The 13568-nt window shown below is 46.5% G+C and overlaps 1 protein-coding gene across 4 annotated transcripts in view; it reads right to left on the reverse strand.

Moving 5' to 3' along the window:
- LOC111872105 overlaps positions 1–13568 on the reverse strand; it is a 214133-nt gene that overhangs the window by 162070 nt on the left and 38495 nt on the right. The window contains exon 1 of one of the 4 annotated variants that reach the window (XM_033754534.1): positions 9675–9780. The exons of the other annotated variants lie outside the window; for them this stretch is intronic. The gene's annotated coding sequence lies outside the window, so the exon portion shown is untranslated. Of the gene's footprint in view, positions 1–9674; positions 9781–13568 lie in introns of those variants that run through there. 4 annotated transcript variants of the gene reach the window in all.

Below are 13568 nucleotides of genomic sequence, written 5' to 3' on the forward strand. Positions count from 1 at the left end.
CCCCCCCCCCCCCCGGGCCCGGCCGTTTAAAATCAAATGTCGTCGGTGCTCATGCACGCTGAAAGCAAGTTAGAAGTGTCACTGCTCGAGCCAACTTAGTCACGTATCTGCTAAACATATTTTGATATTCGCCAACATCATGAGGCCAACAGTCGCCCGGAACACAGGCAGAACAAATTCCAGTGACCTGATAAACATCGTGACCTTGAGGAGAGCATCAACTCACGGAGAATCCAGTAAGTTTCCGGACCAATGGCTGGCTAGACGTTTATTTGTAACATTTTCACGCTCGTCCAACAACGGGTTGTACTCAGACCCGACAAGGGTGCGCCGTACTTCCTGGAACAGTAGCGCTCTGGGAGGCAGCGCTGCGAACTGAAATTTGTACAAGTGTGAACCGTTGTGAGCTTTTAGTCATGTGATACCTGTCTGTTGCGGATAGATACTTACTTTTGATAGCTGAAATCAGTAGGATATGTATTTACAGACCAGCCATTACAAACTTTATACTATTTCATTAACAAGGCACCCTATCCTGCAACGTCCCATTCCCCTTTTCGTATACAAACAAAAATTTATAAGCGTTAGTTTTATCGTTGTCCTTACGCAATTTTGGACTACCAGCATCGAAATGTTAATACGTTGCATGAACGTGTAGTAGTCCACGGTGTATCGTGTCTATTCTTTCAGTACCGCTAATATTCAGACGTGGATACATGAAGCAGCCCATCACAGTGGCCGCGCGGTCTGAGGCACGAAACGTTTCCGCCCGTTCGAACACTAAGGTCGTGGGTTCGCATCCCACTTGAGGCATGGATGTCTGCGTGACTTTATTCTGCGTATAGGCAGCGGCCTTGCGACGGGCTCGTCACCCGCCCAAAGAAATCCGCTCCGTATCTTTCGTCACCGTCGATGTTGCCACCGAAGGTTTTTGTAAATTTCAATAATCTGTGAAGATCATTGCCCCAAATAAATCTACTTAGGTAGGTAAAAGGTAAAGTTGTCCCTGCGCTTAACTAATTAAGCTGTACGCCACGAAGGCGTATGGGGGAGTGACCTCGGCACTAGCTGGAGGTGAGTGGTCAGCTTCTCGCCTATGCCGCTTTACCTCAGAGCCACTCTGGACGACGTGGAGAAGAGAAAATTCTTGACCCTACCGGAACTCGAACTCTAACCCCTCGGTCATCCAGCCCAAAGCCAGTCGCTATACCTACTGAGCTATCCTGACTCCCACTTAGGCAGTATCTTCAGGAAAATAATGGCAGACGCGCTAGGGACCCAAATGATAACTCAACGCTTACATGTCCTACATTGCATAATCAACGATCAACAATTGTCTGCATAACAAAAATGTAACGTTCTCAAGTCTAATCACATGAGAAACCAGCTTCATCGAACGAAGGAATTTCATTGTTATTCAGTAACCGACAATGATCTATCGAGCGACAGTCAATTTCTTTCCAAAAATAATGTAGTCAAGGTAAATCCTATATGGGAAAGTATGTACAGCGCCTTTGCACCAATCTTCGAGAGTTCTCTAGAACTGGTACGATGAACTTTGCGGGCCTTGAAAAGGATACATCGCGTGTAAAATTTGAAGTTCTCACACCAGTGGTTATGCAGAGTACTATCTTCTGGGATATAACGCTAGCCATCTGCTTTCACGCTGTTTCTCGCGGCTTATACGACCCTAAAGATGGAGGTGATTTTCCTAAGAAACGTCGGTTGACTTTCAACGGAATACACGGCTTTATATACCGGAAGATAGTACTCTTCTGGCTACATCACGGCTGCAAACAAGAAGACTGGTCACCGGACGTCTGAGCAATACACATATACGGGGGACAATCAGTAAATAGAACAAAAATTGACATAAAACGTAAAACATGAGATACTTGATCCCGGAAAAATCATTAATTTCTCGATGTATCCTCCACTATCATTGATACACATGTCCCATTACTTTACCAGAGCGTCGAAACACCCAGCACAGAAGCCTTCTAACTGCTGTCTCGGCCATTCCTGCACCTCCACTTCAACTTCGTCATCAGCCGAGAACTGCTTTGCGCGACAAACACTTCCCACCGTAAACAGGAAACATTTCTCTATGAATATCCGTTGCAGTGAGTCTTTTTGCCCACAGAAAATGAACAAAATAACGCTGCTCCTTATTAGTACAGCCTTCAAGCACCGTCACCATTTTGACTACTGAAACTAGCCACTGAGCAGGCGCATTCGTGTCTGATACCTCGACTGTCATGAAGCTGGACAGTGCTGCTACCTAACGATACATATAGAAAACCTATTATGTCCATTGCAGCTGTTTTACTTCCATTTGTGACCTATTTCCTGACTCTCCCTCGTAAGTCACAAGAAACCCTTTACGTTCTAACTCTCGCCCTTCGCAGTCTCCAGACCTCCCGGGACGAATTGGCGTTTAACAACCCCCAAAACAAGGCTTCATATCCATGGCTTCCAGATTCTCCCCACACAGATACCAAATCCAATTCCACCCTCAGCAGCCGGTTAAAATCAACACATTAGCTAACAACTCCCGGTGTATCCAATTGATTGAGTGGCACGCTCCCCTTGTCGCCGCCAGTCAGCCTCCCCTGTCGACTGCTATGACGTCACTGAGTTCATGAATAGACGTGGCTAAGTCAAGAGGAAAACCTGCAACACACCGGATTTCTAGCTTATGAAATATGCGTAGGTGTTTGTGTCCCTTTTAAACTTTTGGATCAATCGACCGATGTTCATGGAGCTCTACACAAACATTACACGACTGGAGGTTGCTCCTAGCCTGTAACAGCAACATGGCCTGGAGGTGACGCTCTGAGCTTGTGGTCGGTTTGAATCTCGGCCGTGATATCGGTAATCCTGACTGAGATGTCTCTAGATTCTCCTCAGTCCCTCCAAATTCCAGAAGAGTACCGCAATTAGGCCATGACCACTTTCCTTCCAAATCCTTTACAATTCATAGATAATTCTACCATCCGTCACTATGGAGTGTCCACACTGAAGGCGGTGTTAAATGACACAAAAAGACCACGTGGTGGACCCGCGAACTTTCGAGATGGGAGCAACATTAATGACAATTTGAGGTCATGAATGGTGTACGGAAGTATAGTATCTTAGAAAATGTGCAAATTTTGCTAAGTAATATTTGTAAAAAAAAAAAAGGTAAATCTGTCCCTGCGCTTAACTAATTAAGCCCTAAGCCATGAAAGTGTGTGGGGGAGTGGATGTATAGATCCACATTTTCTTGGCCTCGGCACTAGTTGGAGGTGAGTGTCCAATCATGCCCCTGCCGCTTTACCCCGGGGAAAGAGCCCACGGTACCCACTGGATAGGAGGCTGGGTGGGCCCCACAGCCAGTCTAGAAGTGTGGCGAAGAGAAAATTCTTGATCCTACCGGGACTCGAACTCAGACCCCTCGTCCTGCCCGTAGCCAGTCGCTATACCGACTGAGTCATTCCAGCTCCTAAGTAATATCTGAACAGCGTACAATAAGCATTTGATTTGAAGCCGCTGTGCTAGCCCACTATGTTTCTGTGGCACAGGTCATATGTATAGTCGTGATGTGCTGGTTCACCGCAGAACTAAACCTGTCTCTCTTATTGTCACGAAGTGTAGTAAGGGGGAGTGAAGACACCTTCACGCATCCTTAATGTCGCCAGTAATCGGAGGGTAAGTGATTAGCTTCACGCTCCGACTGCTTTACTCCCTTGTAAGCACTGGATAGATGGTTTGGTGGCCCCTAGAGCCGGTGATGGCGTGGTGCAGGCCGTGCAGACCGCATCCTATTCACTATACTGACTGAGCTATCAGGGAACTGTGAAGATTGCTGCATTGTCAAACCCGGGACCACCGTACTGTGTAACACGTAACATGACAACAGGACAGTGGAGGCAGATGACCCCAAGACGTGGTCAGCATCCCGCATTCTGTTGGAATATTCATTTCACAGTCACCATGGCAACCACGCACCTGCTGCTTAAGAGAAAACAAACGCACGACAGCTGCGGGTTCTTCCTGTACCGAGTGAACACATGTACCGCCACTTTAACATAAATACAACAGTTCACTCAATGCGCTTCGTATTATTCCCAAAATAAACATAGATTATCTTCCTAAACAGCAGTGTCAGTTTATTTATATAAGGGACAGTATCTTCTGTGACGTGTGAACATATTTTTAGCATACTTTCGTCCTTTTGAAATAATTTTTAGGTATTGTAGCATGTGTGCCCGTTGCTAAGTAATGACTATGTAAACAACGGCCGTTGCTAGGCAACAGATCCCTAACACGCAATAATGAACTGGGAAATGGCGTTCTCTACCCGGCCCGTGCGGCAGCTGGTTGACCTAACAACAGAATTGTTGGAAGCGATGTTTTCTATGCGGTCCGTGCAGAAGTATTATAAGCAGGAGAAATCTAGAGCTTAGTTTCTTTTATTGCTGGTGGGGTGAGACTAAGTCCTTTGCACTGCGGCCACTTCTGGTAGAGCTTAGTTAGTTGTGACCGTGTGGAGGCGGGTTGGAGTACCTCCACTATAGTCCTGCTAGTCGTAAGAGGAGACGAAAAGGGAACCCAGTGACTGAGTCTATAATTGGGCCACCCTGTTCCTGCGGGTTATAAATACGGGGACCTGGTCCTCCGAGTTTGGGGAGTCTCTAATCTGTGACTGTAAAATTTGGTCATGAGTTCCGCGGGACTCTGACCCGAAAATGACTGCACTGGCGAGGACCAGCAGCAATTGTAAATGATAGGCCCATCCTCTCGTCAGGGAGGATGCAATATAAGGACTATGACCGCAAGTGTTCAGCTGGAAAAAATGCTGGTCGTGAGTCTTGGTTCTAAGATGAACTGATTGATGGTAAACCGCCAGTCGTAAACTGACTGACTCTGACGTTTACGACTACGATTTACACGTGTTCAATAAATCCAATTACTGATTCAAGCCCTGTCTACAGTCACTCATACACGTGACAGTAGTATTCAGACGAATTTCAGGTTCAGTATTCATAAAACCTGCTGTGGAGGCCGCCAAATTATCCTCCCAATTACACGATTCGTCACTGATTCACAGAATTCAAATTCCTTGGTCCTTGGCTCGCGATCCTAACGCCTTCAATGCCATAGTGTCCTTAACGGAATGAGGAGCTTCAGTTTGAATATGTTAACTGACAATATGGGCCTACAGACTATATACACGTATACAGTTTTCTGCTCTCTACTGCGGACTTGTCACTATGTGGAGCGATGTGCACGTACTGCGGCGGATATACTGCATCTGTTTGGAATCCTTAATCCTATTTTCCTTTAATTACACGAGTAAATATTTAATATTTTAATATGAGCATTGCTCAATTTTAAAATTGAGCATACTCAATGTATGTATGCATACAGCATACTGCGACACTAACCGCGCGGTCTAAGACACGAACTCTCTTCAACCGCTCGAACCCTGGGGTCATGGGTTCGAATCCCACTTGATGTGTGGACGTCTGTGTGCATTTATCCTGAGTTTGTGCTGCCCTGTGTGGAGGTGGCGTCCTTGCGACGGGCTGATCCCCCGTCCAAGGAGTCCTACCGACTGTTTAAAAGATCAAGAAACTGAAAAAGCGGGCCAAGGTCCAACAAAGGGCTGTGGGACCACAGAGAGACAGAGATAGACAGATAGATACACAGACAGACAGACAGACAGATACTGTGACAGTAAAGAGGCAGACAACCACATCCCAGGCGAGGAGCGGGTACAACTGTTTATAGCACTATCCTGCGTCAGTTCTCTTAACCAATTCCATTCGCAGTGCAATTAGTGTTGGCTGCAGGTGTCAAAGCTGCAGTAAATGAAGTAAACTTGTAAACAATTGGTGGACAGTATCCTTTTGCTGTCAGCGACAACACAGTGCTTAACACAGACATAAAAAGGTGAAATTGTCAGTATGGTTAACTGAGCGCCACTCCATAAGGGCAGAGACCTATACGATAGCGGAGGTATAACTCCATGCATTCTTTTGTGTGGGGGGGAGGCGTTCATTTTGCGCTGCTATCAGTATCTGAACTATATAACTTCGAATGGTGGGATCACTCGTGAAGGGTGAATTAAAGACGGTATCTGTCGTGGCTTAGGGAGACAACCACGGGAAATGTCGGTCACAATGGCCCTTGTCCCGGTCAAGTTTCGAACCAAGCACCTTCCAAATACGAGTCTCGAACGTTATCGCTATGCCAGCTCTCTAGATCCATGCATTCTTAACATCTGTAATCAGATGAGCTTCATCCTCCGGTCGCTTTGATCCCAGTGAAAGAACCCCCGGTAGACACAGGATAGGAGGCTGGGTGGGCCCCAGAGCCCTTGTGGACACCGAGAAGATGAAATCTTTACCCTGTTGAGAATCGAGCCCCGATGTCCAGACCGTCCACCTCATACCCTAATCCCCATGCCGAATACCAGATTTCTAAATACTGTCCAGTGTGTGGAGTGCGACTGTAGATAAGTTCTGGCCTGATGACTTGATTTATTGCACATTTTGACACAGCGCGTAACTACATTTCACAGTTCACACGCTAGTGTCCACAGTCACGTCTTCACAGCCGTTGCTTCGTAGCGGTTTCCAATGCCAGAAGTTCCCCTTCCTCTGGGTTCCAGAACTGTTCACGGCCTCACCTACCAGCTTCTATCAGCAGCAGTTCACAATAACTGAACCTCATCAGTTCTCTGACTGTAACTCACAGTCAGAGTTGAAGTTACTTTACGACTGGCGGTTTACCGCCAATCAGCTCGTCTTGGCGACAAGCCCTTGAGACTCAAGACCAACATTTTTTTCAGCTAAAACCTTGGGGTTATACTCTTTATGAAACATCCTCTCTGACGAGAGAATGTGTCTGTCGTTTACAATCGATGCTGGCCTTCGCCAAGCAGAGTCATTCAGGTCCGAGTCCCAAGGGACTCATGACCACATTTTACTTTCTTAGATTCGAGTCTCCCCCAACCTGGAGGTCCAGGTTATATCGCCAGACACTGGGTTCCCTTTTCGACGCCTACTACGACTCACAGGGCTACGGTGGAGGTATTCGACTCCACCTCCACACTGGATTGACTGCAACTGCTGATAGCAGCTCGGAATGGACAGCGTAGAAAACATCCTTTCCATTACAGCTGTGCTCTGTCGTTGCCGTTGAAACATGCTTGCTTGTGGAGTTGTTACTTAGCAATATCTGTTGTACAGTTGCTTGTTTCGTGGTCGTTGCCTAGCAACGGGTCTACATGCCACAATATCTACTGTGTTCGTTTCTAGACCTGGCCGTTCTCAACAGAATGAGCAGTGGATCTGGTAGGGCGCTGGCAAAAGAATTTTAGGGTGTACGAGTATGAGTGTACATAGTTTACAAGAGAGACGTGTAGTTATTGTTCTCCACCCTTCCTCCCATAATGCAGCAGCAACAACTACCCTGTTACTTCCTTCTTTTGAAGCGCAACCAGAGGTCAGGGCTAAAACACGGTATGTACGTTCATGACGAATTCCTTGAGTCGCAACTTATGTGCTCCAGCCCATGGACTGCCCACCGAGTGGAAACATAAGCAATGCATTCGTCTCATGGCTACTGTTTCCTGTTCTCACGAAACCAGGCCTCTGTTTTGGAAATGTTGATATGCTACCAAGTCAATCAGTGGAACTTGCACAGACACGTAAACTGGTCCTGCATTCCACATGCTGACTCACCGCATTAGCAGTTCACAACTACTCACGACAATTAACCATTAAAAGCACAGTGGTTACTATATGTACCATCTAGGGGGTATACCATAGCTCTCACAGCTGCGCCTATGGTCCAATACAAGGTTAGTTTTTGTGGGATTTGAGGTGCTAAGTGATTTAGGGTTCCCTTACCAATTCTCGTTCCATCTGTCACGTGTACGGGGTTCCGTGACTAATAATAACGGGCTCTGAATTGCATTTATTAACACTTCTGTTACGGTTACAACCAATTATAACAGCTTAAAACTCGTTCCATTCCTTACTGCACTACTAGTGTTTTCTCTTCCACTGTGACTGACTTGGTTCTGATTTATGAATCACTATGAACGAATGAACCCTCGAATCAATCCGTGTCCCCCTTTTATACTCAAAGAGAACCGAATAGAGATCACCACCTCGAATGGTTAGTCTATTATTGCGTGCCTATTTGTTGTCACGGTTACGTGATTCAGAGAGCCGTTTCCTAGCAATGGACTATTTCGGCTTTCAGGCGTCATGTCACACTTGTCACGGAAACGTGCCTAGCGAGCCGTTGTCTAACAATGGACTATTCCGGCTTTCAGGCATCATGTCACACGTCAGTGAAAACATTGCCCCGATAGATCAGTGCAGGAAGTACTGATTCTGTGGACAGGTGGGCCCTGTGCAGGATGTGAGGTTCTCACAGCGGCGACTATGAAGAGTTCTGAAGAAAGCCGTCTTCTGGGATGTGGGGCCGTGAGAACCTCAAATTTTACATGAAGAGTTCTGGCTTCCGGTAGTGTGCTGAAAGTCAAAATTGTTAATTAATCCAATCATCCAATCCAGAACCAGTTATTATTAGTCAGGGAACCCCTGACACGTGACAGTATAAACAGACAAATGTAGCTTCCCTGTCTGTTGTTCGCTTCTGCCGCTGACCTGACAGTGAACATCCATTAAGCTGTGTTGTGCTTGTGAATTCTGTGGCCAAAACAGGTTCAGACGTAAGCATTTGCACACGGGACCACATTGCTGGATGGCACAAGCCACAAATGACCTCTGGTCTGGCTGGACCAGTTGCTCTCGCGAACAGGTGTCTTCATACCCAGTTCTACTAGCCTCCAAGTGCTGTACAGGTTAATACTAAAACGTAACTTTTGCAAGTGTCGCTTAAAGGAAGACTTTAACTGTCAGTGAAGCATTGTGAAACCGTCATCCGATGGTCGAGTTCAATTGGGAGCAACGCACTGCAAGCTGAAACCACGACATGAGCTCTTCGTCGCTTGCTGACAGTTGCACAACTGCTGAATCTCGAAATTGAGACAGTAAGATATGGTCATGAGTCCCGCGGGACTCGGATCTGAGAATGACCGCGCTGGCGAGGGCCAGCAACATTTGTGAACGAGAGACCCATTCTCTCCTCAGAGAGGATGTTACATAAGGACCAAGAAAGTAAGTGTTCAGTTGAAAAAAATTGCTGGTCATGAGTCTCAAGGTGCTTGTCGCCAAGATGAACTGATTGGCGATAAACCGCCAGTCGTAAGGTATTTTTTTATTATTGCTAGAGGGGTAGGACTAAGTCCCTTGTACTGCGGCCACTTCTGGCCTATTATACCAGCCCCAGATGATAGGTGAGGGTGATTGTGGAGCAATTGGTGGAATGAAGATTGGCAGGGGAAACCGAAGTACTCGGAGAAAACCTGCCCAAAGCCATAAATCCCATTAACCAGACCCGGGATCGAACCCGGGCCGCCGCGGTGGGAAGCCAGCGACTAACCGCTTGAGCTATGGCGCGGCCTAAACAGTTAGTAAGATGTGTAAATTGGGCCAACAATGTATCACACCGGGCTAGCCGTAACTAGAAGCATGGATGACGTCACAGCAAGTGCTCTCCTGTCCGTGGTTACATACATATCATCCGACCTAAAACCATTTACCACTCACCTGTTTTTCCCAATCGCTGTTCTGGAATTCGACCTCATATAATTTTGAAACCCAAAACATACGTACTATTCTTGCGAGAGATCCTTAACACATTTACCAGTCACAATACTTGCCACGCGGCGAACTGAATGTTTTTCCTGCAGTACAAGAGGACCGACCGCAGTACGCATGCGCAGTCCTATTCCGCCCTTTCGTAACTGCTGTCCCTGTGCTTAGCTAATGAAGCACTATGCTATGAAGACGTATGGAGAAGTGGTGTATAGACCCACGTTTTCTTGATCTCGGCACTAGTTCGAGACGAATGGTCAGATTCGCTCTCAAGCCACTTTAACCCCAAGCAAAGAGCCCCGGTTACCCATTGAACAGGAGAGCAGATGGGCCTCAGAGCCGGTTTGGATGACGTGGAGAAGACAATATTCTTGAACCTACAGGGACTCGAACTCCAAATCCTCGGTCGTCCAGTCCTTGGCCAGTCGCTATACCGACTGAGCTATCCCGGCTCTGTAAACTGTAAATATGCAAGAGTAATTGCTGTATGGAGAGGGTCAGTTTTGATGACCCCCTGACACCGAACAGACCTGATTAACCGCTGGGGTCACCAAGCTGCTACTCGTGTTACCTCACCCCTCTTCAGTTATCTCTATTGAAATGCCGTGGAGGGAACAATGAGCGCATGCCCACAAACTGTTAAAGAAAACATCTGAACCCCCCAGATATGACTAAGTGACTGGTATGGGGTATACTGTAGAGGTACAAGTAACATTGTCACAGGTGCTTATACACATGTAGTTGACTACGCTGGTTGTTCTGTGAATGAGATCACGTCATTTTCACGGTTAAAAGGTAAAAGGTAAATGTATCCTCTAACAGGCCGTGGAGGCCCATAGGGCTGTGAGATGTCGAGGCTCCCACATTTTCTAGACAATCGGCTCACAGATGGCGGTGAGGTTATCGGCCTTACGCGCCGGCCGCGCTTTACTCCCCAGGAAGATTCCTGGTACTCATTTCTGTTAGAGGCTGAGTCGATCCCAGGGGCATTGTGCGGCTGGAAGGATTAGGTCAATTAAAAAATGAAATGACCTCATCGGAAATAGAATCCACAATTTTCCGGCTTGTAGCATAGTGCCTCAAGCAATTACGCTAGCGCGTGAGGCCTCAAAACTAGCGTCCGGCACGCGCTTCTCGTCTGAATGGTACTGACAGGAGCTCCCTCTCGCTTGCGTGATGACAGCTTCACATACTGAAACACAGAACTGTAGGATAATCCGGGACAAGCGGTAACGTAGGTAGTTGAGGCACTATACTACAAGATGGAAGGTCGCGGGTTCGATTCCCAATGAGGTCATTATATTTTTCAATTGACCCAATCCTTCCAGCTGCACTATAACCCTTGGGTCTACTCAGCCTCTAACGGAAACGAGTACCAGGAATTTTCCTAGGGGGTAAAGGGTGGCCGGCGCGTAAAGCTGACAACCTCACCGCCATCTGTGAGCCGACTGCCTAGAAAATTTGTGAGCCTCGACGTCTCACAACCCAATGGGCCTCCACGGCCTGTTACATGAATAGCTGTAGGATAAACAGTCCACCAAAATCACAGGCGCTGCTACTACCCCTTCGAAAATGGAACAACTTACTGGGAATCAAACCTCCATCCCTCATTCATCCAACCGTATTCTAGTTATCAAAAGCCTTGCTCTTAATCTGATGTCTCACTGCAAGAATTATGGAGTTCAGACTTCAAGGATCATACGGTTTGTTAATGCAAGAATGACATAACATAGGAAAGTTACACGGCGGTTATCTGACAAAACATCCACGGTAACCAGGCTGTGGCGCTTTTCCTTGCCGCCTTGGCAATAGAAGTAACAAAATAATTTAGACCACTTCTCATTAAGATAAAGGACTTTTTAAGATGTCTAGGATTAGAGTCAATTATTCAGATTATACCCAAATTCAGAAATTTCCTTTAATTTGAAAAGTGCTATCTTGTAGTGTCCGGTAGAGTTTCCCTGATGTTCATCTTTCTTACTTACTTACTTACTCATGGAGCTGAGCCCTTCTTGAGGAGTCGCCAATTCTGCAGCAACTCCAGAATTTACCGGCCTTTTATGGAACTCGAAGTTTCATTACTGTGTTCACAAGGGCCCTCCGCTGGTCCCTATTCTGAGCCAGATCAGACCAATCCATACCAGCCCATCCTATCTCTCTAAGATCCATTTTACTATTGTCCACCCACCTACGCCTTGGTCTTCCCAGTGGTCTCTTTCCTTCTGCCTTTCCCACCAATATCCTATACACATTCCTCGTCTCCCCATTCGTGCTACATGACCTGCCCACCTCATCCTCCTTGACTTGATCATTCTAATTATACTTGGAGAAGAGTACAAGTTATGAAGCTCCTCATTATGTAGTTTTCTCCAACCTCCTGTCACTTCACCTCTCTTCCGTCCAAATATTCTCCTCAACACCCTGTTCTCAAACACCCTCAGTCTATGTTCCTCCTTTAATGTCAAAGACAAAGTCTCACACCTATACAGAACCACAGGCAAAATTATATTTTTGTACATTCTAATTTTTGTGTCTTCGGACAGAAAGTCTCACACCTATACAGAACCACAGGCAAAATTATATTTTTGTACATTCTAATTTTTGTGTCTTCGGACAGAAAGTCTCACACCTATACAGAACCACAGGCAAAATTATATTTTTGTACATTCTAATTTTTGTGTTTTCGGACAGTAGACGAGAAGACAAAAGGTTTTGGTCTGAATGGTAGCAAGCATTACCCGAGTTCAATCGCCTCTTAATTTCCTCCTGAATCAGGTTTCGATCTGTTATCGCTGTTCCCAAATATCTGAACTGGACTGCATGGCATCACATCCCATAAAATGTACACTTCGTAGTCACTTCTGTTAGAACCCAATATCCAATTTTGTTTTTTTTTTATTTGAGGTTCTCGGCGCCGTGGTTATGAAGAGCTCTATCTTGTGGGACATAACGCCGTGTAGTCCGTTGAAACTAGCCCGACAATTCGGAGGGATATGCCGCATTCATCTTCAAGGTCGAAAAATATGCTAAGGAAGAAACGAGCGTGGGAGCAGAGGGCAAACTGTAGCAGTCCCAGCCAGTCACATGCTAGCCACACAACTTACACACAGTTCTAGGAGAGCCCTACATAAGAAGCTGTCATTCGCTTGGCTATTCACGAAATTCTGCGACTGTTGTGAAACAAGAAGGGGGTTTACCTTTTTCAGAAGACCCAGATCCTATTCCTATTTGGACGTACGTCCTGTCACGAATATGTGTGTGAGTACAGACGGGGTGTGGATTGGTGAAGGGATTTATTGACCACTTATACACACCTCTCGGAACTACAAGTAATTACGGCGCCATTAATAATTTCTATTCTTTACAAACCACCGCAGCACTTGTTAACCCTTTTTACAGTATGCTGTGTCCTCATCAGAAGTTCCCTGGAAACGGCTTCTAATAGTGGAAATTCTTCAGGTCCCATCTTCACGGCTTCCCGTGCAGAAAGTAACTCTCAACTGACAACTAAATGCGTCAGAGTCAGAGCCAGAGTCACCTTACGACTGGCGATTTACCGCCAATCAGTTCGTCTCGGCGACAAGCCCGCTGAGACTCACGAAGAGTGATTTTATTTTCCAACTGAACATTTGCGGTCATATTCCTTATGTAACATCCACTCTTAGAGGGGCCTGACGTTTACAATTGCTGATGGTTCTCGCCAGCGCATTCATTCTCAGGTATGAGTCCCGCGGGACTCGTGGCCATATTTTACTGTCTCACATTCGAGACTCCCCTCAATCTGGTGGGCCAGGTCACCGTATTTGTATCCCCAGGAACATGGTGGCCTGGTTATACCCCCCCCCC

The sequence above is a fragment of the Cryptotermes secundus genome, unplaced genomic scaffold (genome assembly GCF_002891405.2).
Source record: "Cryptotermes secundus unplaced genomic scaffold, Csec_1.0 scaffold417, whole genome shotgun sequence".
NCBI lineage: Eukaryota > Metazoa > Arthropoda > Insecta > Blattodea > Kalotermitidae > Cryptotermes > Cryptotermes secundus.